General features: G+C 35.4%; 1 protein-coding gene across 4 annotated transcripts in view; it reads right to left on the bottom strand.

Annotated features, from left to right (window-relative positions):
- Nucleotides 1-25,709, bottom strand: part of LOC145239866 (tubby-related protein 4-like) — a 647,302-nt gene that overhangs the window by 539,425 nt on the left and 82,168 nt on the right. The window lies entirely within an intron of this gene.

The following is a 25,709-nucleotide window of genomic DNA, read 5'->3' as shown; positions in this document are numbered from 1 at the left end:
GTATCACTTAAGATTCCCGAAACATAGAGGAAGCAGGTATCGTATTTAAAAAAATGTGCTTCAAAAAGAAAGGACACCCGCCCGCCAACAATTACCAATGAAGAGGCAAAAAAAAAACCTTCACAAAATTATTAGGATAGACAAAATCCTAGGACCCCTTATAGCAAATGTAGAGGACCTCATAGGTACAATGCATGTCAGTACCAAAGGAAAATAACATGTGATCTATGCAAACGATCAGGGCACAAGGCTTCATATTGCAGAGTAAACATAGCAAAAAAGAGCTACATAAAAACTGCAAAAATGGACTCTTCACCAACAGAGAACAGAAGGAAATATGTTACGGTGAGAATCAGAAACAAAGAAGTAAAACTGCAACTCGATTCAGGGTCAGATTTATCAATTACTAGCATTTCAGCCCGGTGTTGCCCGGATGTTTGGAGGTGTATGTTGAGCAAAAAAAAAAAGCAGTCAATTTTTTTACCTCTAACCCCTATTATGACGCCTTAACATTTATTGTTTTGGGCTCAAATCAAGTTATTAAGTTAGATTCATGTCCAAGGAACTTATATCTAAAATTTCAAATATTTAGACCCAAAATTGTCGGAAGAGTTTGGTAGAGTTCTCAAAGGTCAAATCGTTGACCTATTGAATTTGAATTATGGGACTCGCCAATGAGTGATTTTTGTCTCCAAGTTGAAAGCCTAACAGCCGAAGCCAACAAACTCAAAAAAGATCTTAAAAAATATTTCCCAAATGTTTTCTCTGAAAAGTTTGGATGCTGCACAAAAATAAAGGCAAGATTCAAATTGCTGGATGAAGCAAAACCAATATTCAAAAAACCACGGAGCATACCATTCACTTTGAGGGAAAAAATTGAAGAAGAATTGGAAAGACTAGTTAACACTGTGATTTCAACCTTTATTAACTATAGTGAGTGAGCAGCCCCCACCGTATATGTGAAAAAAAATCTAAAGAGATTAGCGTATGTGCAGACTTCTTGACCGGATTGAATGTGGCACTGAAGGACCATCACTACCTGCTACCAAACCCAGACAAAATATTCGCAAAATTAAATGGTGGAAAATTTTTTTCCAAAATAGACTTAAGCAAGGCGTATGTACAAATACCAGTAGAGGAAGATAGCTCAATACTTTTGTGTATCTCAATGCACAAAGGACTTTATAAACTCAATAGATTAGCATTTGGTATAAAAGTAGCACTTGCAATTTTCCAACAGGTAATCGATAATTTGCAAAGAGTTTGGATTTTGCAATAGGTTATCGGACGATATTCTTAAAGAACATAGAGATCATGTATTTCAAGTGCTTGACAGAATAAAAGAATACGGCTTCACATTTAAGGAAGCAAAATGCAAATTTTTTTTGGAATGAATTAAATACTTGGGGCATATCATAGATAAGGACGGGAGGAAATCCGACCCAGACAGGTCCACAGCTATAAAAGACATGCCAGAACCTCATAATGTAACTACATTGCAGAGTTTTTTAGGGAATGCAAACAATTTTCAGACGTTCATTAAGAACATGCATGAATTGCGTGCGCCATTGAATGTACTATTAAAAAAGGACAAAAAATGGGACTGAACGCCTGAGTGCCAGGCAGCGTTTAAGAAATTAAAAGATGCATTAACGTCAGATTTATCCCTGACTCATTTCAATCCGAAACAAAAGATTATTGTCGCAACTGACATAAGTTCTTGTGGGATTGGGGCGTGTATTTTACACAAGATGCCTGATGGGTCCACTAATCTGATCGCCCATGCGTCAAGAACTTTACTGCTTGCCGAGAAGAATTACTCTCAAATCGAAAAGAAAGCACTGGGGATCATATTCGGTGTTACAAAATTCGACCGATTTTAACACAGTCATAAATGTAAATTACAAACTGACCATAAGCCGGTTATAACCATCTTTGGCCCTAAAAACGGTCTGTCAACCTACACAGCCAACAGATTGGAAAGGAGGGAGACTATTCTTCTTAATTACGATTTTAGTATGGAATTTCTTACATCTGCAAAGTTAAGTCTCACAGACAGATTGTCACGATTAATCCGGAAATCAAGGGAACCACTAGAAAACACAGTAATAGCGTCACTACAAAGTGAAAAGGACTATGTAATATGATCAAGGAACTACCAGTCACTTTGGAAGGTATAATAAGGGAGGCTGAATAAGATAGTTTCATCAAAGAAATGAAACAAGAAACTCAATCGGATGAATCGGCGCCGGAAGCTTATTCTATGTACAATGAGGTACTGTTGTATCGAGAAAGAGTAGTAATCCCAGCTATACTACAAAAGAAAATTCTAAAGGATTTTCATACAGGGCACCCTGAGGCTATGCAGTGGATGGAAACTATTATTTAATAGTGATATTTCACTTTTTTCAAAGTTTTTTCAGAGTTTTTTCAAAGGTATTTCGATATAAAAGTCCAATAACGGATTTTACAATCAGTGCTCTTCATGAATTGTTCGCTAGGTTTGGTGTGGTTGATTGTCAAGTGTCAGATAATGGCATACAATTCACTTCAGCAGATTTTAAAAGTTTCTGCAAAGATTTCCAGGTTAATCACATAACGACGCCAACCTATCATCCCCGATTGAATGGTCAGGCAGAGAGGTTTGTAGACACGCTGAAAAGAGCCTTGAAGAAAGCTAAAGGAACGCCGTCAGAAAAGATGCTAGAACAGTTTTTACAAGTTTACCGAATTCTGCCAAATAAAAGCACTCCATCGAAGATGTCGCCGGCAGAGTTAATGTTTGCGAGGAAAATTAGGCTGGTCTTCAAGAAACTTTTGCCAAAACAGGTGAACCCGCCAAATACTATAGTTCCTAAAATGAGGTATTTACCTGGTGAAAAGGTATTTTTCCAGGTACACAAAAATAATAGTACGATGTGGGAACTAGGAAAGGTCCAGAAAAGGATCGGGCAGATGGTCTACATTATCGAAGGTCCAAGATTTACTCACAAGAAACATTTAAATTAAATTCAGAAACGTATAACAGATGATGAAAGACAACCTCTTGCTGAACAAGAAGAAGTAATGAACCAGACATATCACACATTCGACTTGGTAACACCAAAAGCAGCCGGACAACGCCGGTCCTCTAGAAAAAGGAAAATGACCAACTCGATAGTGATCGACCCCAGGAAAAAGAGCTATATGATCATCCCAGGGGAATGAAAAGCTCGGTAGGGGGGGGGGTTACAAATCACCCCTATTTCAGAACTAAGTGGAATCAACCAGTCCTATGAATACCACTGGTTTCAAAAACTAAATGGAGACATTCATACCATGTTTAACCGCATGCTACGAACACGTTCCTCTCATACCACTTTAGTGGCTCCTGTATTCTTTATGATAAATACATATTATATTTTATACACTTTACACTACTTGTGGTTTCTTTCATTTGTAACCCCTAGCACGGGTCTACAACAGTATTTCCAAATATTTTAAAAGTAGAAGCATTTTTCACAACAGTTTTTTTGTTTTTTGGTTTTTTTTTTGTTTTTTTTTGTTTTTTTTTACTGAAGAATTCAATATTTTAGCACCGGCTGTAATTTATTTCTTTAGAATATACTTAAAAGTTAAAAGTTTTTGCTGGTTTGTGTTATAACATTTTATCTGAAAATAATTTAAATGACTGAAATGGAAAATAAGATAGGAAATTCTCTACTCTTTCCAGAGATATACGAACATAAATTCATCTTAAAAATTAATTAACTAATCAGTTTTAATTAAAGTTTTGATATGAACTAAAAATAAAAAGTACATTAAATTTTAGTTAACATTTTTTCTTGTATTTATCTTATAAATAAATATTGTTTGGTATTTGTGTTGTGTACGTACCGTGCTGAAATAATAATGTTATTTAGAAAGCCATGCTTAACAACGGGGGGGGGGGGCTTTCTAAATATTTTGCATTTTCACTAAAAATGTAATGAAAAAAAAAGATACTATAAAATTTAATTTCACTTGAAAATCCTATCTAAAACATAGCACAGTGCGTACACTGCACAAGCACCATTATTATTATTATTATTATTATTATTAACATTATTATAACAACAGCAAGAATAATAAAAAAAAAGGTACTTCACGAGGAACATGGACCCTGCGTAAACGGATTTTAATTTAATGCTTGCCCCCTAAAAAGCGCATATGCAAAAGATTTTCATTGGTTTATTTTTTTAAAAAAAAAGGCCAAAAGCATTATTTGTATATGTATAAAAAAATAAATGTAACAAAAAATAAAAATATTAGTGTGGAAAATATAATATAATAATAAAAATAAATTAAAATAAAATAAAAACAAGCACGAAATAAAAGTATGAATCAAATTTAATTAAAGAAATAAAAAATTCAAATAATAAAATACATGCTCAATTACAAAAAAGTGTATGAGATATATACAAAAAAGTGAAAGAAAACCTTAGGGAGCAACCATTAAATTAAGACCCATTTACGCAGGGTCCACATTCCCAGTGAAGTGCCAAAAAAAAAAACTGTAGATGACATCGACTGGCCCCACACCAACTAGTTGTGAAGGGTCAGAGAGCATGGAAAGTCCAAGGTGGGAGAGTACTAACCAGATCTCCATTCGAAGTGTGCAATTCAAATTTGGTACCTTGGGGAGGCATTTTTTCACTCAAACGCTAATGGCCGATGCCAATGAGAAATCAATGGAAAATGAATGTTGCGATAATGTGCAATCATTTGCATGAATGGTCAAGAGGTGGAGAACATTGGAAATTTGGGGAGACTTGTTGTCACTTGGTTTCCAGCAAATACCACAGGTTACTGCTAGTGAGCGATTACTGATGATGATGTGAAGTAACTCCTAGTGAGTGAAATAATAGTAATAGTAATAATATCTTCTCCCAAATTCACCTCCACCCTGATTTAATATTGTAGATGTTTACTATATTTTCTTAGTTTTTAACTACTGTTCACATTATGGTATGATTGTCTTTAAGTAATTATGTGAACTTTATTTCCATATTCATGTATTTTGCACTGATACGCTAATGAAGATTATAGCGGAGTATAGGATTCCTAACCATGTAACTGATGAAAATACGCTACACATTTTGATGAAAAACATGGGATAAAATGAACATAGAAGAACAGAAAACCAAAACCTTAAATATAATTTCTGTATTAAAAGTAATAGTTATTTAAATATTTTAACATATAATCTTGTGGAGAAAATCCAACTCCCCAATAAGAGGCACTCTGGATAGGAACAAAAATAAAAATTGTCTCGGTCATGAAAGATTTCTCTTCTACCGACTGAAGACAGAAAAGGTGAATTGTAGCATCAGAACAGATACTACTACACTGTGATTTTGTCCCGAAGTCCAAAACTTGTTTGTATTTTATGTTTCTTTAATTTTTGTCCCCTAAATTCATAATTCAGTTTTATCAGTATTAGATTGTATATTGCTTTAAAATTATGTAATTTTACATAGATAATATTTATATTTTATCTTCTATCTATATATATAAAAGCAAAAATGTGTGTATGTATGTATGCATGTATGTATGTATGTATGCATGTGTGTTCACTTTTTGTGTATGTCTACAAAAGGCTTTTTTCGCTGTGATTCTTGGTTGGCTCGCTCCTTCTTAAAACTTTTTATATGTTGTCTAAATAATAATATCTACGACTAAGGAACTCTGGTCGCAGCTATCTTTAATTTATCCGACTTTTACAAGCTATTTTCGAGATATATTTTGATCACCACGTAGCGGGGAAAACAGAAACTGGCTTCCAGCACAAAACTAGGTCAAACACCATGCGACTTAATGTTCTCGCACCTGTTAGTTTCACTAACATACTTATCAATTCATCTGTTTCTGTGGTCGAGATGGTTAGGTCGCAGGGTTTTTTTTTCCATTTTCTTTCCACCTCTGCATCAAAGGTTTGGGGTTCAAGCCTACCTTTCTACTAAAACTTTTTTTTCTTTTACACCTCCAAACACCCGGCCAACATTTTTTGTTCTTTTTAAACAGGGTTGATTTGATCTATCTCCCCGCCCCCCAACACACACCTCCAAACACCCAGGCAACACCGGGTACCCCTGCTAGTCTATATATATAAAAGCGAAAATGTGTGTATGTTTGTATGTATGTATGTGTGTTTGTATGTCTCGCAAAAACTTTCGACACAGGTCACAAATTTTTGTCAGATTGGTATCATTTTAAAGTTCCAACTTTCGCCCGACAAATATCAAAAAATTGGCCAAAAACGTTAATTCCTTCACCCTGAAATCAGCAGTTTTCTACAGGGTGGGGGGGTCAGCAAAAACCATCCTCTCATGACGAGTTCGGTTCTACGCATGCGTCATACGACGTCAGAACATGATTTACTTTAAATATTTGAAAAAGCGACACAATTTCGTCAATGTTGTCTTAGCTCAGTTGATTAGAGTGCGGCCTCATTATCTAAAGGTTTTGGGTTCGAATCGTGGTGTGAGATGTCTTCTTTTTTTTTTTTTTTTTCGATTTTTTAAATTTTAATATTGAAATAGGGTTATTTAAGCCAGTATTTTTTTTGGTTTTTATTTTTCAGATTTTTTAACGAAGTTTTAACGTTCGTTTTTCTGTTTCGCATTTTCTTTTTTTGTTTTTCCCATTTTTACATTTAACATTGTTCGTTTGCCTTACATTAGTTTTTTTTGTGTTTTTTTTAATATTTACTTCGCTTATTCTTATATTTTGATACCCTCTACCCCCCGCCCGAGCACACACACCTCCAAACACCCAGGCAACGTCGAGTACCCTGGGGTTATTTAAGCCATTTTTCACATGTTTTTATTGTTCAGATTTTTTAAACAAGTTTTAACGTTCGTTTTTCTGTTTTCTTTTTTTGTTTTTCTGATTTTTACATTTAACATCGTTCGTTTGCCTTACGTTATTTTTTTTGTGTTTTTTCTTATTTTTTAAAGTTTTAAAATATTTACTTCGCTTATTATGTTTTGATTAAAACCCTGCACGAGCACACACACTTCTAAACACCCGGGTACCCCCCCCCCCGCTAGTATATATATAAAAACGAAAATGTTTGTGTGTGTGTGTGTGTGTCTTGCAAAAACTTTTGACACGGGTCACGGATTTTCGCCAGATAGGTATCATTTTCAAGCTGGAACCTTCGCCCGACAAATATCGAAAAATTGGCCAAAAACATTAATTCCTTCACCCTAAAATCATCAGTTTTGTACAGGGAGGGGTTAGCAAAAAATCGTTCCTTCATTTTGCCTTTTCCATGACTACTGCGACCATGACGTCATGCTTGACCTAGAAAACGTTCATGTTAGTTTAACGTGCTGGTTTTTTAAACATTTCATTTTGTCACTACTTAGTTGTTTGTCTCTTTGGCGTATACGTAAAGCGTCCAGCTTTTTTTTTTTCTTTTACACCTCTAAACACCGGGGCTTTTTCTTACCCCCCCCCCACCCCTACACACACAATGTTGTTATCTTAAGATTGCATGATTTTTTTTCTGATTTTTTTTTTGTTTTGGTTTTTCCAATTTTTTTAACAGGGTTATTAGTTACTCCCCCCTCCATACACACACCTACAAACACCCGGACAACGCCGGGTACCCCTCGCTAGTATTGAATAAAGTTCAGTTTCATTATTAATCAAATTGGGTTTTTTCCTTTTCTCTTTTAACATGTTTTAATGCTCTTTTTAAAAATGCCCTCGTATAGTATCAATAGTAACAGTTCGACAAATTTTACCAATATTGCCTTTTTTTTTTTTTTTTGCATCCCCACTAGGCTACGAAGTCTATTTTGTACTCTTGTCAAGGTAGGATAGGCTGTTTTTAGCAGCTCCTGCCCAGATATGGCAGCAGTATTCCATCATTGGACGTACTTGGCTTTTATATAGATAGAGAATTGCATCAGTAGTGAGATATCTTCTGGAGCGGTAGAAGGATCCCACCATTTTTCCAGTGACCTTTGGCAACAGAGTTGATGTACGTGTTCCATTTCAGATCAGGAGTTAAGGTCAAACTCAGAAGCTTGTCAAAACATGGAGCCTCCCCAAGACGAGAGCCATCCATTTCAATTCATGTCAGATGGGAATCAGAGCGTTGATGATGTAAAGATAGAAGCTTGGTTTTAGATGCATTAAAAGTAACTAGCCACCCCTTCCTCCATTGTACCATGCGCTCAAGATCAGAGGAGAGAGAATCAGAGAGAACTTTGTCATTTACAGCCTTTGATGTGTTGCCATAGATGGTCGTGTCATCAGCATAGATGTCAACAAATGATTTAAGTATGTGTTTTGGGAGATCATTGATGTAGATCAGGAAGAGAGATGGGCCAAGGATTGACCCTTGAGGGACACCAGCATTAATACTGTGGACTTCTGATTTCTGCCCCTCAACCACTACTCTTATGAGCCTATCAGAGAGAAATGATTTAATAACTGAGAAAACATTTCCAGTTATGAAGCTGGAAATCTTGTGAAGTAGGCCCTTATGCCATACCTTATTGAAGGCCTTTGATATGTCAAGAGCAATTGCCCTAGAAAGGAAGCCTTTGTGGAGAGATTCACTAATCCTATGAGATATAACCATTAGCACATCTGCTGTAGATCTAGCAGAACGGAAACCATATTTCATGTCATTAAGAAGGTTATATCTGCTGAGGTGGTTGACTACTTCTTTATTTAATATGGATTCCAGCAACTTACTCATGACACACAGGAGACTTATTGGTCTGTACTGAGAGAGAGAGAGAGAGAGAGAGAGAGAGAGAGAGAGAGAGATGACCTGTCACCTGAATTCTTAAATACAGGGCATACTGATGAGGTTTTCCAAAATGTTGGGAAGCACTTCTCCTTAAGACAACACTTAAACAGTTTTGTAAGCCTGCAGGCATTTTTCAGTTAACAGGCCTTCTATATCTCCGTGGCCGTGATTATATTCACATACGCATGGAAAAAAATAATAATTAACAATTAGATTTCATTTCAATAAGAAATATAAAAAAATAGGGTTCTCCTGACCCTTCTATCTCCCAATTTTTCGTCTGCTAACATTAAATTCGTGTGATTACGATGGAAAATAAAATAATAAAATAAAGCGCAACTGACGAAATACTACTTTTTTAAAGTACATGCGAATTCATTCATAATTGTGAAAAATAATTACACAACACTTTAAATTTAACTCCTTGTGAATTTATTCAAATAGTCCTTTGGAATATGATTATGTCAAATGAAGTGGTTCTTATACACTTATATTAGCATGCTATTTTTTTATAGTATTTTCACGTTAAATTCAAGTTTTCCACCAGTTCGGTAACATAAGTGCATGCAACTGAAAATAAAATGATTTTTTTATAATTACAAATTTAAATCATTGTGAATTTATTCAAACGGTCCTTTATCTCGTTAGGTCAATCCCCCCAACAACAAAAAATGATTATTTATATATATAAATTCAAGTTTTAAAATATCTTTTTGTTTATTAAATTCTTAGGTGAAAGTACAGAATAGTTACAAAACACCCGCCAGCTCAGTAACAAAAGTGCATAGGTACCAATAAAGTGAATTTTAATATTGTATACAGCTAAATCCATGACAAGTGGGAATTAAATGAATGGTTTATTTTATTATCGCTACACCATAACCACATGATTAAAATTTTAGCAGATGAAAAATTGGGAGACAAAAGGGTCAGGAGAACTGGAAATAGTAATTTCAGCAGGTACACGTGGAAAAAATACTAGAAATAACAATTTTGTTTAAGTAAGAAGGATAACGAAATAGTAATTCGTTCTTTTCTGGTAAATGCATGCCTAAAGAAAAGTGCAGCAAAAAAACAAACAAAAAAAAACAACAACAACAACAATAATAATAATAATAATAATAATAATAGTTAAACAAATAAATAAATAATTTACGTTTCATTTCATTTAATTTTGATGGGTGCAAAGTATTTTTTTGCTGTGATTGGGCCAGGGTATTCCCCTTGTCACATTTACCAAAAAAAACCATCAGACTCAATGATAAAAATCATAAAAAAAATATTTAAAAAAACTTTCTTTTTTTTTTAATTCATGAATGCTACGATTGTAATCGATGAGATTAACATGATAAAAGAAAAATCAGGTGTCCTGTGTGGATTTCAGAGGGGACGTAACCATCAGCATTTTTTTTTTTTGTCCCTTTCTACTAAGCCACACAATGCGTGACCGAGTACAGCTAGTATATAGTAAGTTTAATTAATTAATATAATTTAGAATAATAGTAGACATGAAAGTTCTTGCAGAATATAATTTTTAATGTTAATTTCAAATTATGTATTTTCAAATAAGTTTTTGTTATAATAGCTCTTACTTTATATATCCTTTTATACAATGTTTTTCGCTCTATCTAATCTTTTAAATTGCAATCGTTTTCAAACAATCATGTCTTCTTTTCAGAACGTTGAATAAAACATTAAAAAGAAATCACACAATTTTCTTATTTCAATTCAAGCGAGGCCGAAAAGTTGCTGAAACAGTTCACAATATCAGTAAAGCATTTGACGCAAGAATCACTACTAACTGCACAGCACAATGGTAGTTTCAGAAATTTTGTGACGGCAACAAGTGACTTGCGATGAAAAGTGGGTTCTTTATGACAACTAGCGACACTCAGCTCAGTGGTTAGATGCCGATAAAACTCCACAAAACTTCCCCAAGCCAGAGTTGCACTAAAAGAAGGTCATGCTGACTGTTTATTGGCGACCAGTCTCATCCACGACAGTTTTTTGAATGCAAGCAAAACTATTACAGCGGTGAAGTACTGTCAACAAATGGATGAAATGCATCAGAAACTTCACCAAGAACACCCAGCATTAATCAACAGGATAGGCCCAATTCTCCTCCACGAAAATTCCAGATCACACCTTACTAAACCAATCCTACAGAAGTAGAACGGATTGGGCCACCATACTCTTCAGACCTCTCAACTATCTACCACTTTTTCAGACATCTTGACAACTTTCTGGGTGAGAAATGCTTCAAAAACCTAAACGATATCAAAAACGCCTTCAGCGACTTCGTCGCCACGAGAACGCAAGATAATGTTACTGGCATAAATTGTTTTGTGTTGGCAAAAGTGTGGAGCTTATTTCCATCAATAAATTTTTGAGCCGAAATATGTTCATCTGAATTTAAAAGTTAAAAACCGCAAGAACTTTCTTCTCAACCTTATATAAGTTACCAAATATGGTGATATTTCCTGATAATGATTAAGAAAACAGTTTGTCATCAATATCTAATAATAGTTATAAGAGCTGGAGTTATTGCATGGATTTTTTGTTTCAATATTTTTCTTTATTGTTTTCATCCTTAATATAAATTGTATTTTCTCCTATTGATTCTATCATGAATAATGAAACATATTTCAGAAATGACTAAATTGCTAACATTTTAGAGGAATGTAGAGACAGCAGCATTCTTTTATGACAAAAAATAGAATTTTATCCCCTTCAGTGATTGATTCCTTTGAGTCTATTCATTATTTCTTTTAAAAAAATTTTCTTAAATATTTACAAAAGAGACAACATATTTCTGTTAATATGTGAATATATCTTTGTACATGGGTGCCAACATTGAAAACCTAATCAAATTGTTTTAGCATTTTTCCGATCGTAGACCTTTTGTATTCTCTCAGAAATATCAACTGACTATTAATTCTTAATTTTCAGGAAATCACAAGATTTTCCTGCAAAATGCTGTGCTGTTATCATTAAGCATTTCAATTAGTGGACCATTTCAATTAGTGGACCATTTCAATTAGTGGACCATTCTAACTAAATGAATCTTCCAAGTGACTGGTGATGCTTCTTGCAGCTTGTCATCTCAGATGATGCAAGAGAGAAAATTGTATAGCAACAGGTTAATTACATCTATTTCTAAAAATATTTAATGAAAGATAATTGGAATTTAATTAGGATTACAATTAACCTCAAAACTGATTAGTAAAATGAAATTGAATCTAGAGAAAAACTTTTCAATCAGTCCATCTTTTCTTAGCAACTATCATAAAGATATCTGTAAATAACTTTAAATTATAAATCAAACTTTGAAATAGTCCAATTATTTTATTTGCTGATTGAAAATCTAATCACATTAAATAACGAAACCAATAAAGAGTCAAGTTGCACAAACACTTTTGCAGATTCCATAGCAAATGTGTTTCTAATCACTCTAAAACTCTTCACTAAAAATGTAAAGATTTCAGGGTTCATTCAGTATTAATGTTAGATCTGAGAATCATTCGAAAAATTATTCTGCAACATATCATATATTTCATGTCTTAGATTAAAGATTGTTTTGCAAAAGTAAAAAAAAATGATTTTGATAAAAATCTGCCAAAAGGAGTGAAAACACTTTTAAAAAATAAATCATAACTTGACAACTTATTTGCAAATTTCTCTTCAGGAAAATGCAATATGTCAAACAAATACTAAATCTGTTTCCTGTTGTTCATTTTCTGCTTGTTCTCATACACAGCCCATTGCAAATACCAGCTGGATTCAGTCAACAATTTATTGTTTCTGTTGGTAATCAACTTGCCATCTACCAGCCCCATCACTCCTTTCAAAATGATACAATATCAACCCACCCACTACTCGATAAACTGGAGCCTAACAAGCTAGACATTGATCTACATCTAGATCAATATCCATACTAAACAGCCAAATGATGACGCTCAACTTGCTGATGCTGCTGGTTCTCTTCCTTCTTGCTACTCTTGCGACTCTGCTGTTGTTACTGTAAGATGCAAACAATATCCAAACAATATCAAATAATATTGACCATAAAGTATGAAAGAATGAAAATAACGACGAATAACAATGTCAAGATTTGTAGTTATTTTAAATTTGAATTCAAAGTTAATTTCCATCATTCACAGAAGGTTATGAATAGAAATGTTTTGAAAGTGAAAAAAATAAAAGTTAGTAAAAGATAAAAATGTATCCGTTTAGTAATAAACCAGTAGGGAAACTTGATGTTGTCCGGGATTGAATGAGGATCAACGAATGTTCCACACTTCTATTGCAATCGATGAAATCTCTCTTTTTCAATCAAATTGATTGATTGCTTGTTTTAGTCGGGGACCCACTGCTGTGCACCAGGAGAAAGTTTAACATTCCTCCCTGCAGTAACTTAATTCAGAATATATTGTAGTTTACATTGCACTGTAGAGCACTTACTGTTGATTTTATAAAATTATTTTTATATAATGGATTGAATTAAAGTTTAAAATCAAAAGTCAAATATCATAGTTCGATTGTGCTCTAAACAGAAACATTCATTTCGAATGTACCCCTGTCTTATCAAAAGATTTATTGCTGGTTTCATATGCCGGGCCCTTCTGCTTGTGCAGTGATAAAATTTCTCAAATCCACTTGTGATATTACACTAATAAAGGTGTCAATTTTGGTCAAAATCGGACTTTTCCTTCTTTAATTGAAATTCTTTAATTTAATTTAATTTTCCGATTATTGATTTTTGATACTTATTGGACACATTTTGATACAAAACCTATCTAACAATTCTCCCAGACACATAAAGTACATTTGTGTGAAATTTCAAAGAAATCAATCCAGACGTTTTGCAGTCCATAGGAAACGAACTCACACAAAGACACACAAAGTGTTATATATATATAAGTAGAGATTAAGAAAACAGGAAATCAACAGTTCACCAGGTAACATTTGATCATAGCTTTCAATGATTTTAGTATTTAATTTTCAGAAATTTTCAGGAATCTTCAACTGATCCAACATAACTTTTGATGTTTCATTTAATTCTACTATATAATAAAATGATTGTAGATATTCCCCTCTGAACTAAATTACCATAGATTTTCAATAATAGATGCCGCATACAAATTTATTGTGTCTAAACTATTATCCACCATGTTATGTAACTTTAGAATGCTGTTTTATACACATTTATTTGTTATACTAAAATCCTATTTTACATCCTAGAAGAAACATCGCCACAATCACCAACATCTTTAGAGGAGGTAGTTACTACTTTTCCCTCTAAATCTAAAGTCCTCATACCGCCACCAGTCTACACTGGGAACTAATATACACATTATACATATACCGCCCTGTCTACCTTCATAATTGGCTCATAAACTTATACACAAAAAATTACCTTTCCTTTTCCCGTTTACAAAATATTAATTTCTTCCTCATTCAGTTCTGGCCAAACTCATTGGCTGCTAATTGTAAATTCGCTTATTCACGATTACACATCTTAAATAAAAGAATATGCCAGCCCTTACCAAACATGGCTGCTGCCTCTAACACATGCAATCATTTTAACCTAAAACGAACCAATTGTTTCTTTTTTCCCTTTCTTTCTAAATATATTACTATGTGTACTATATTAATGTTTTTACATTTCTTATGGGGGTAAATGTCATTATTAGAAACCCGGGCTATATCACCGCTAAAAAAATCGTCCATCACCATCAAACTTAAACATCGATTCCAAAACTCGAAAACAAAATGACACAAACTTTATTTTTTTTAATACCAGAAAAGATGGATTTCCCGTTATTATTTTAGTAAGAACAAATTACTATTTTGTTATCTTACTTACTTACAAACGAAATTATTAATTCTTTTGTTTTTTCCATGCAGACACATCCTGCAATGGCAATCCAGCCATGCATTTTGAGGGTGTTAGCAGTCGTCCTGTTGTCATAACTTGGATCGGTAGAGAGCATGAGTTGCATAGCAGTGCATCTCCGATCTCACTTGTTGAACATTGTGTCACTTTCAGACATGATAGAAGGCTCCTATCACTCTTAAGACATGGTGGTGAATTTCATCAATTCTACAAACATATTTTCTGGGATTGGGGGAGTTGGAAGTTTACTCCGATATAAGGCGTCAGCACAAATATTAATAGCCTCTAACAATGGGATGCAAGTAAAAAGATTAGAAATATCAAAAGAACACATAAATTTGTCTGAATGAGTATAATTTTGCATAAACTTAGCAAAGCTAAAGGAGTATTTAATGCAAAATGAACTATAATGTTCCAAAACGGGTTCTAAAATATTTGTCAACCATTTTGCTAACTTATGTTGACAGGACCCTATCATGGATAATATGGGTCTCAACAGTACCCCCCTTTTATGGGTCTTAGGCAAACCATACAAACGGGGGCGAACCAGAAAATGAAAGTCGGAAGAACACCACTTTTGACCCATTTGACAAGTTGTTTTTGGAACTTGTCTCGATAGAGATAGTAAAATCATGAGTATCTACCGGATCTAACTTAACAAATTTAGAGGTGTCCCCCAGGATAGTCATCATTTTATTGACATAATCTTGGTGATCCATTATGACTACACCAGAGTCTTTGTCGGGTTTTGTGATGACTAAAGATTTATTATGGCAAAGTGCTTTGATTATACGATAATGTTCACTTCGCCATTTTGCTTGACAAAACAAAATAGGTGTGCCAGCATAAGAATGTGTGACATCATTAAGTGTCGCCTTAATATCACTGACCATAGAGTCGGAAACAGGAGAAAGTCTTTCTAATTGAGCAAAAAAGACTTCAAATTCAGCATATATCTCTTCACGCTTTGGGGGTATGGGAGGAATGCAGAAGTCCAAGCCATGCGAAAGACTATTAAGTTCAACTGCGTGGAAGAGAGATTTAGAACGTTCTGAGTAACACTAGGGTTCATCAAACAACCATATTTTTTGAAAATCAAATGTTGCAAATTCTTTTGATTTTTAAACGATAACCTAGAAAGGCTACGTTCGTGAATAATTGCAACATATCTAGAAAATCTAATTTTGTTGAAAAACAATAAACAGCCAACCATATCTTTCCATATTTCATGGTATTTTTTGTTTAAACGTGCCATATTACAAGAAAGCTTGGACAAAAAATTGGAAATAAAATCACTTTCAATTTTTTGTCCAGGATGTAACTTAGCTCGCTCTATTTTAAATGAAATAAAAGCGAGACAAACTTTGTTGCTCAAGCACGAATTTAAGAAGGTCTGATTTGCCTGTGCAGTCCTGATTTTACTTTTAATTTTTATTAATGCATTTAATCTATTGATTAAATCAGGTGCGTACCTGGTCTTAAAATATTTGAAAATTTTTCAGGGGTATAGAATTTAATAATGGCTAAATACAGACCAATCAACATAATGATTTAAAAAAAATAAAAAATGAAAATAAAGGTTAGCTAACCAGGTTTCGTTCCTTGCTCAACAGAGCTAAATCGAGGAAAATACGATTAAAAATATATATATATATGATGGTCCCCACCTAGGGATCGTGCACACCATTTTTCAAGATTAAGGTCAAAGGTCAAGGTCATATGTATATATACTCTCCTACAGCCCACATGACTGAAACACATGACCAAACCTGACCGTATGATGGTCTCCAAATTATGGCTGGTACACACCATTTTTCAATGTCAAGATCAAAGGTCAACATCATATTTGGTGCAGTTCTTTATAAACTTCTCCACTTAAGGATGGTGCACACCAAGTTGGGGTTCGCCACCATCCCAGGGTCTGCCATCATGGTGCTGGCCAATTTCTTTGTGAATTTGAATAAGATCACCTTCTTCCACCATAATCCTCTCAACTAATTTTCATAGTTTATAGTTGGATTTCAGTCACTTCAGGAGGTAATTAAAAAATTTTAAATACCTTAAACAATATAACATTAAGTTCTTACAACATCCACTTATTGCAAGGGTGCCTGCGACGCAGGTACACGAACGTTATACAAAGTCTCACACAGTGCAGGTATCTTTGCTAGTATATATCATATGTCCATATATACACATTTATTCATAATATATATATGCATATATTTATACTATATATACATATTTATACATATTCATAATATATATATATATATATATATATATATATATATATATATATATATATATATATATACATGTATTATAACATATTAGACTACCCGTGACCCATTGGGTCAGTATATATTTATTTGGAATAGTGAGTATACAGAATTAATGTATAAAAGTAGAAGTGAGTATACAGAATTAATGTATAAATTCGCAAAAATTGACTACACACCCACACAAAAACAAACATGGCGACCAGTGAAAACAATACAAAATACATCAGATAATAAAGGTTTTAACATCAATACCCTTAAATTAAATGAAAAATCGTTTATATAAGAGTCGTGGAATCCATTAAAAACATTTTAAAAAAGACAAAAAGAAATAAATATGCTGAAATGTGCATTGTACAGGTCCACCCCAGTTTTATTTTGTGTGTTAACAACCTTAAAAATATCACGAAATAATAATTGATTAAGTAATATTTAATGGTGAGACCTATTCAAACAAAATCTTAACTTATCACTCCTTCCACCTCTTTTCCTCTTTCTACGCCCCCACTGCCACCAAGCTTGCACCAAGCAAGACGATTTGAGTTTCATATTATAATAAATAGATATATACACATATATTCATTACATATATATTCATACATATACACATATATTTATTACATATATACACATATATTTATAATATATCTACACAAGCAGGGAAACCTAACGTTTTCTGTGATTAAATGATAATCAACGAATGTGTCACAATACCATATTTTTATTGTCGCCCCATCCCTAAATACTACTGTAATTTAAACAGTAGTATTTAGAGATCACATCCTGTCCGCTCATCCTTCACCTAACATTATTGAAATTTTATGCTGTCAATTTGCAGCTTGTAATTTGCTTGCTATGTTTTTTTCCTCAAAATAAATGCAATCCCCAATTTTGAATTAAGGTGTGCCTGCCCACATTCTTTTGCAGAAAAAAACCCAAAAAAAACTGCCGATGCCATTCCATTTTAGTATACTTTTCAAATAGTCATATTAATAAATGTGCTGCCTAGCATTGAATGTTAGCAAAAGGGGGTAGACAATTTCCATTCGAATCAAGTCGGGAATGACTAAAGGAAATTAGTTTATTTGCTCAAGAATTTGATGCATAAATCTGATAGTTAAATTCTCCAGAATCCACTCACCAAATGGCAATACAACAGCCCCAGTACTTTGCAACTGCTGATAGTACGCCCTCATTAATGATAAGTTCAAGGTTCGGGTCCCTGAATATTGCCCATTAATATGACATCGAGAAACCTCACTATGCTTTATCTTATTATGGTCCACCAAAAAAAAAATTTCTTCACTTCTTTTTCTTCTTTACTTTCCCTCTCTGTGCTGCTCTGACCAAGTCTGTCAACCTATTCTACAAATCCTAAAACTCCATCATTAAAAGTCTCAAAAAAGAATACACAATTAAACCAAAACTCTAACTTCCAACGTAGAGCCCCACTACCATGTCTCCTTCTCCAACATCAGGGGTTTACGTTCCAACCTTCCAACGGTTGAAATCTAATTCAGGAGACCAAACCAGACATTCTTCCTAAGCAAAAACTGACATTGGACAGACTAATTCCCTAGATGAGTTCGTGATTAAAGGCTTTAACATCTAAATCTGACTCCAAAGATCACCATGGGCAGGAATATTTGCCTACATTAGAGATGGCTTTCCCTGTGGTTGGGACATCTCCAGGGAAGACTATAAATTGCCCTATATGTGCTTCTGGGTTGCACTTGCTCACACCATTGTGTTTATAATTGCCTTCTATTGCCTCCATAACATTGGAGTTACTATCTTTAAGAGCATATCTGAGAAAATAGATCACATCCTATCCGCTCATCCTTCACCTAACATTCATATCTGTGGAGACTTCACTATTCACAACGGTTAACCCACTATAAACAAGACAAATGATAGAGGGGAGGTTCTGTCACGATTTTTCCATTGCTTATGATATTATGATTGTTCACAAACTCACCCGCATACCCGACACTGATGGTCAATTTGCAAGTCTCCTAGATTTTTTTCTAATCACTTGCCCCGAGCTTTGTTCATCTTCCATTGTGTTTCCACTGGGATCTTCCAACAACTCGGTTGTCTCCGTTAAGATAAAAACAAAATGTAATAATATAATCCAAACACCCTCTCTTGTCCGAGGGCCAGGCCGCATCCGTCGCTATCCTGGTTCACGGGAGCATACTTGTGATGTACTTCTGGCCGTGTTCGTCGCTCCCAGCTCACATGACCATAGATGCAACCCAGCAGGGCTACATTCTTACTTGTCTAGTGGTGGACCCCTCAAGAGTGACCAGACTCTCACTGGTCACTGGAAAATATCTTTCTGCTGCTCAGGGCACGCGAAATGTGCATGACCCTAAGTCCGTGTGGCAACATTCGTGCTGGATCCAGTCTATCTCTTTCATCATCTGGCGTCAGGGTATACCTGAAATAAACTGCATCTTCATTCAGGCCGGCAATCGAGAAAGAAAGAAAAACTCTGGTTCATTTTCATAAAAACCAACAAAATCATAAATCGCTCTACACTTGTTTAAAAGTCGAGTTCCTTGATCCGAGCTTCATGATGCAGGTTGTATAACTTAAGTTCCTCTAATTAATTTCCCAGCTAAGAACAAGAGCCTTTCAACTTAGCTCCTAGGAGGGTTTCCCCCCCCCCCAGGCGGGGTGAGAGCGATGTGGACGCCTCGATGCCAGCCAGTAAAAAGGACCCTAATTCTAAAAAAGACAATCGTTTTTATCAAATCAGAAATTCCTCCCTCTACCTTTTTGGAGTTATCCTTTCTTTTCTCTTCCCTTTCCTCTCCCTCTCTTCTTTTATCGTATTAATTTGTACTCCCTTTCCTTTTTCTTCTTTTGAATTTCCTCCCTCTCTCTGTTTCCCTAATTTCTACTCCTCCTCTCGGCTTTATCTATACAATTTTTTTTTACCCTCATTGCACTGAGGTGTCAACTCATCATCAAATTAGGAGTTATTAGTCACCCCAGGTCGAACAATGCCTGGCGGCGACCCCTCACCCCAACCTGTCTTTCATATCGCTCAACAGAGGTTTTAAAAACAACCTTTTCGTTGTTAACAGATATATAACAACCGTGATATAGGAACAATTCTCGTTTGTTTTTCTCTTAAAAACCCCACCCCGGCACTGATGTGATAAGCGATAACTATTTATTTCCATGAGTGATTCGTCATCTGAGTCAAACATTTTCGGCTGGCGACCCTTTTTCCTGACCCTAAACTTCCTATAGATGTCGGCCAGTGAGACCGCATCCCCCCACGTACCTTTCAACAGAACATTGTTTCTTTAATAATTTGAATTGTTGTTCTGACCTAAACCAGAAAACGACCCTGTATTGTTTTTTTTCTGCCAACTCGAGAATCTCATTATCATATTTTTTTTTTTTTCTTCCCCATTGAAATATTTTATTTCTTCTCTGGTGGACAGGAATCTCATAACATCTGTTTTTCCTTGACCAAGTGTCAGCATGGCCCCACTAACCATACCTCATCCTCTCCCATCTTCTCTTCCTCTATTTGAAAAGCAAGATCATCTGGTGTCGCCAGGGATCTCGTCATAATAAGTCCTCCAACATACCTCTCCATTGTACAGTATATCGATACTCTATGGCTGACTGAGATAGCTTTTGTATGTTTATATCAGATCTACCTCTGCATTCCATGTTTAAAAAGAACATTTCTATAGTATCAGACCTGACGGAATGGTTAATTGTATGTATGGACCACTTCATACCCTCTAAAAGATTCCAGCAAAAACCTAACAGCCAGCTGTGGTTCTCTCCAGAATGTGCTGCTACTATTTCCATTGCTTCCAACATGAGAATAAATCCGCCTTCAGTACTGCCAGCAACAACTGTAAAAAAAAGTAATAAAGAACAGAAGAGAGTTGTATGCTCAGTCCATCAAATATAAAGTAGATGAGCAGTGGCTTGGTTCCCACCAGTTTTGGCAAATAACAAACAGGCTCTTGAATAAAAGTGCGTACTCTATCCCAACCATCATTAACGGACCTGAGGTAATCTTGTCAGTATCGGACAAAGCCAAACTCTTTGCCAAGAATTTTGCAGCTAATTCTACCCTATGTGATCAACTCCTTGTATTTCCTCCTGTGTCTGAAAACGCACTATGCAACATACAAATATGTGCATGATGTTGCCAAGCTAATCAAAAACCTTTATTCTTATAAAGCAATCGGCCCTGACGGTATTCCCATTATTATGGCATTCTTATTATAGTGCTCCAAAAGCTTCAACCAGAACTAGCACCCATACTTACAAAGTTGTTTAAGCGTTGTCTTAAAGAGAACTGCTTCCTAACACCCTGGAAAACCTAATCAGTAAGTCCGTGTTTAATAGAGAAGTAGTCAACCACCTCAGCAAAAATAACCTCCTCAGTGATGGTTTCCATTTTGCAAGATCTATAGCAGATGTGCTAACGGTTATATTTTATAGGATTAGTGAACCTCTCAACAACGGCTTTCTTTCTCGGGCAATTGTTCTTAACATTTCAAAGGCCTTTGATAGAGTATGGCATAAAGGTCAATTCCAAAAATCTCCAGCTAGCTGGAAATATCTTTTCAATTATTAAATCATTTCTCTCTGATAGGTTCATAAGAATAGCGGTTGATGGGCAGAAATCAGAAGCTCACAGTATTAATGCTGGAATCCCTCAGGGGTCCATCCTGGACCCAATTCTATTCCTGATCTACATCAATGATCTCTCAAATCATATCCTAAGATCATTCGTAGGCATTTATGCTGATGATACTACCATCTGTGGCAACACTTCAAAAGCCGTAAACAATCAAGTTCTCTCTGATTCTCTCTCCTCTGATCTTGAATGCGTGATGCAATGGGGAAAGAGGTGGCTGGTTAATTTTAATAAATTTAAAACCTAGCTTCTATCTTTACATCATCAACACTCTGATCCCCCATCTGGCATCAATCAAAATAAATGGCTCTCGTTTCGAGGAGGCTCCATGTTTTGACAAGCTTCTGGGTCTGACCGTTATTCCTGATCTAAGATGGAGCATGTACATCAAATCTGTTGCCAAGGCTGCTGGAAAAATGGTGGGACCGTTCTGCATCTTCAGTAGATATCTCACTACTGATGCAATTTTCTACCTGTATAAGAGCCAAGTACATCCAAGGATGAAGTACTGTTGCCACATCTGGGCAGGAGTTACTAGAAATACTTTATCCTGCTTTGACAGAGTTCAAAATAAATTTCATAGCCTAGAGGAGGATGCCCTTTTCTCTTCCCTGCAACCTCTTTCCCACAGAAGAGACGTTGCGAGCTGTGTCTGCTTTGTTATTATTTTCATGGCAAGTATTCGTCTGAGCTTCAATCTTTGGTTTCTCTCTGGCCTGACTTTCACGAAAAACACTCGTCTAGCTGAAACCACTGTTAGTAATTTCCCTCACTCTTTATCTGCGCCTAAACCTAAATGTAGATTCCATGAACAAAGTTTCTTTCTTAGAAGTGCACGACTGTTTTCCTGCTTTCTAACTGACTACAACATGGTTGTCTTCAAGTTCAATGTGAACAAATAATCCAATTCACCAAATTTTCACTACAATATTTTCCCATTGACTACTTTACACTTATTAACCCGTATTCTTGAGTGGTCTCCAGGCCTTGATAAGTGGTGACACCTTTGTAAAAAAAGAAAAAAAACATCAGTGAAATCGTCTATTTTTCAATCAAATCGATTGATTGCCTGCTCTAGTTATGGTCCCATTGCAGTGCACCGGGAGGAAACTTCACATGCCTCCCTACAATGACTTAGTCCACAATACGTTGTAGTGTACATTGCACTGTAGAGAACCTACCATTGATTTCATAAAATTATCTGAAAATAATGGCTTCACTTAAAGTTTAATGTACAAGTCAAGTATCATGGTTAAATTGTGCTCTAACAAGAAACATTCATTTCAAACGTAATCAAACGTACCCCTGTCTTCTAATAGAATCAGTTGAGTTTCTGCTAGTTAGGTGATAAAACTTCTCAAATGCACTTGTGATGTTAGATTGTGTAAGTGTTAACTTGGTCAAAATAAGATTTCCTGCTTAAATCTGATTTCATGATTATCGATACTAATCAGATTCATTGCGATATAAACACTTGTAAGAATATTACCTGATACATCAAGTACCTTCATGCGAAATTTTTTAAAAAATCGGTCCAACCATTTCTGAGTCCATAGGGAACGAACTCACACACGCACAGTCCCTTTTGTACAATAGTAGCGATTTTCACACTGGTTTCTAGATTTTGGTTATTGTTATTATCACATATGTTTCTAAAACAAGTTTGTGTGAATGTTTAATGTTTATTCTTATTAGAATCTTTTATATTGTGTTTATCTGATTTGCTAAGTAGATGTCTATGTGAGCAGTTGCTTTCAGCAGCTTCTTAACTTTTCAGCAGCTTGTTCATTGTCTATTATCTCTTCATCCAACGTGATGATCACTCTTTTCCTTCCATGTATAATCGGCTATATCCGACTGTCTCCTCTTGAGTTACTGTCTTCTGATTTTTTTTTCAGTCTTACATTGAAAAGCAGCATGCTTCATTCTTCTAATTTTTTCCACAACTACACAAGATCGAGCATATTCTGTTTTAAGTCATTCGTCCTCAATAGGTAGCTGGACTCATATGAAATATCTCTAAAGTGTGGAATCACTGTTGAAAACTATTCTGATATTGAAATTATGGAAAGGTTTAGAAGAGTGAGGCATTTCAACTACTTAAAATAAAAGTGGAAGAGCATTGTAAAATGATAACTCAAAGATAGGAAATCATATATTAAATGCAAAAGAATGACTGTGGGATGAAGTTGAAATAAAAGACAGTAAGCATCACTTAAAGTGCGGAAGATGAAACAAATCATTGTACTCATCAAAAGTCTCTTCCCATATTTTTGAGGGATATATAGCTGAAATGAGCAAGGAAAGGCAGTAAGACGATGTAACAAATCAACTTGTGTTGGAGAATGGGAACAGGATATTCCAAATATTTCAATGCAAAATCTAAACATTCTGAGTTCAATACAAAGCACCTAAAAAAAGCTGGAAGGCAAAATGACTGAAACATTGTTATGAAGAAAACATGTTATGGTTATGTTTTGTTAATGATAGAAAATACTTGAATCATTTTTTTTTTATCTAATAAAACACCAATGTAATTTTCAATTTAATAAACCAGTAGTATCTGTGGTTATCAATTGAAAGTCAAATCATACATACATTAGAGATGTCCTCACATCAAACAAGCTGTTAGCATTTATAACAGACTAACTTAGCTGCCCGACCTTGCCCGGGTGTTTGGAGGTGTGTGTTGAGCAAAAAAAAAAATTTGGTAATAGGCAGGCAGGCTTGAACTCTACCACAACGGAGGAAAAGAATGTGAAAAAAAGTGACGCCAAACTGGAAGTAGCGGAGGTTTAAATTAAGTCAATCGAATGAGGGAATGACTTTCGAAGATATCAGCGAAAAAAAGCAACCCTCCCTTGTAGAAAAGTGCCCAGTTGAGTGAGAAGGAATTAATATTTTTAGCCAATTTTTCAATATTTGTCATCCGAAGGGGCGAGCTTCAAAACGATACCAATCTCGTGAAAATCCGTCACCTCTGTCGAAAGTTTTAGGCATACATACATGATGATTGCAACGTCTTGTCAGACAAGAGCCACTCCCTCGGTCACTAAAAGTCCATGTGCCCGAATATGATTTTTTAGCCCTGCCAGCGACTTGCACACCCTCAAGCAGACATGACACTGAAAACACTCACTGATTTGTATGAGACTAACAGCAGCGGAACCTGTATTATCGTGGGCTTTCATGTGATTAACAAAACCTGCCTTCAACAACAGAGCCTGATCACACACCTTACAGATCCAGAGATCTCCATGGTTGGGCGGCAAGGTTTGGCATTTCCTACATGCTCTCTTAAGCTTTTCTCGGTCTATTTTGGCTGCTTCATAGTGTTCTGCACCCCTGTATATCAGTGTCCTCCACTGCTTGCGATCATACGCTAGGGACTCCCAACTGTCAACAGGAATATGAAAGCTCACCAGACTCTCCTTGATGCTATCACGAAAACGTTTTTCGGGCTTGTGCTGGGGTCTTTTTCCCAGAAAGAGCTCACCATAGAACAATTGTTTTGGGAGATGATAGTCTTCAAACCGGATGAGATGACCCGCCCAACGCAACTGGTTCTTAATAACAATGGTAGCAATACTGGTTGTTTTGGCCTTTTTTAAAACATATGTATCAGGGACAAAGCTATACCACTTTAAACCAAGAATGTGTCTAAGGCAGTGCTGATGGAACCTCTCGAGCAATTCTATATGTGTCCAGTACAAGGTCCAAGTTTCAGATGCGTAGAGTAGGGATGGTACTACACATGCTTGATATACTGAAATTTTAGTTGTCAGAGTCAGATCACCGTCAGACCAGACTCTATCTTGTAGCCTTCCAAAAGCATTAGATGCCTTGCTGATTCTCTGTCTTATTTCCGCATTAAGAGTGCCATCATTTGATAAGGCACTCCCAAGGTAGACAAAATTTTTTACGACTTCAAGACGCTTTCCACAGACGAAGATATCAGGTTCCACATACAGATCATTGGGAGCGGGAGTGTACATGACTTTAGTTTTCTTAATGCTAACTGTCAGTCCGAAGCAGGTACAAGCATTTGTAAAGAGA

The sequence above is a fragment of the Euprymna scolopes genome, chromosome 19 (assembly GCF_053919585.1).
Source record: "Euprymna scolopes isolate OS-2025 chromosome 19, ASM5391958v1, whole genome shotgun sequence".
In the NCBI taxonomy this organism is placed as follows: Eukaryota; Metazoa; Mollusca; class Cephalopoda; order Sepiida; family Sepiolidae; genus Euprymna; species Euprymna scolopes.
The sequence above is the reverse complement of the archived record's forward strand: the minus strand, read 5'-3'. Positions and strand labels throughout refer to the sequence as shown.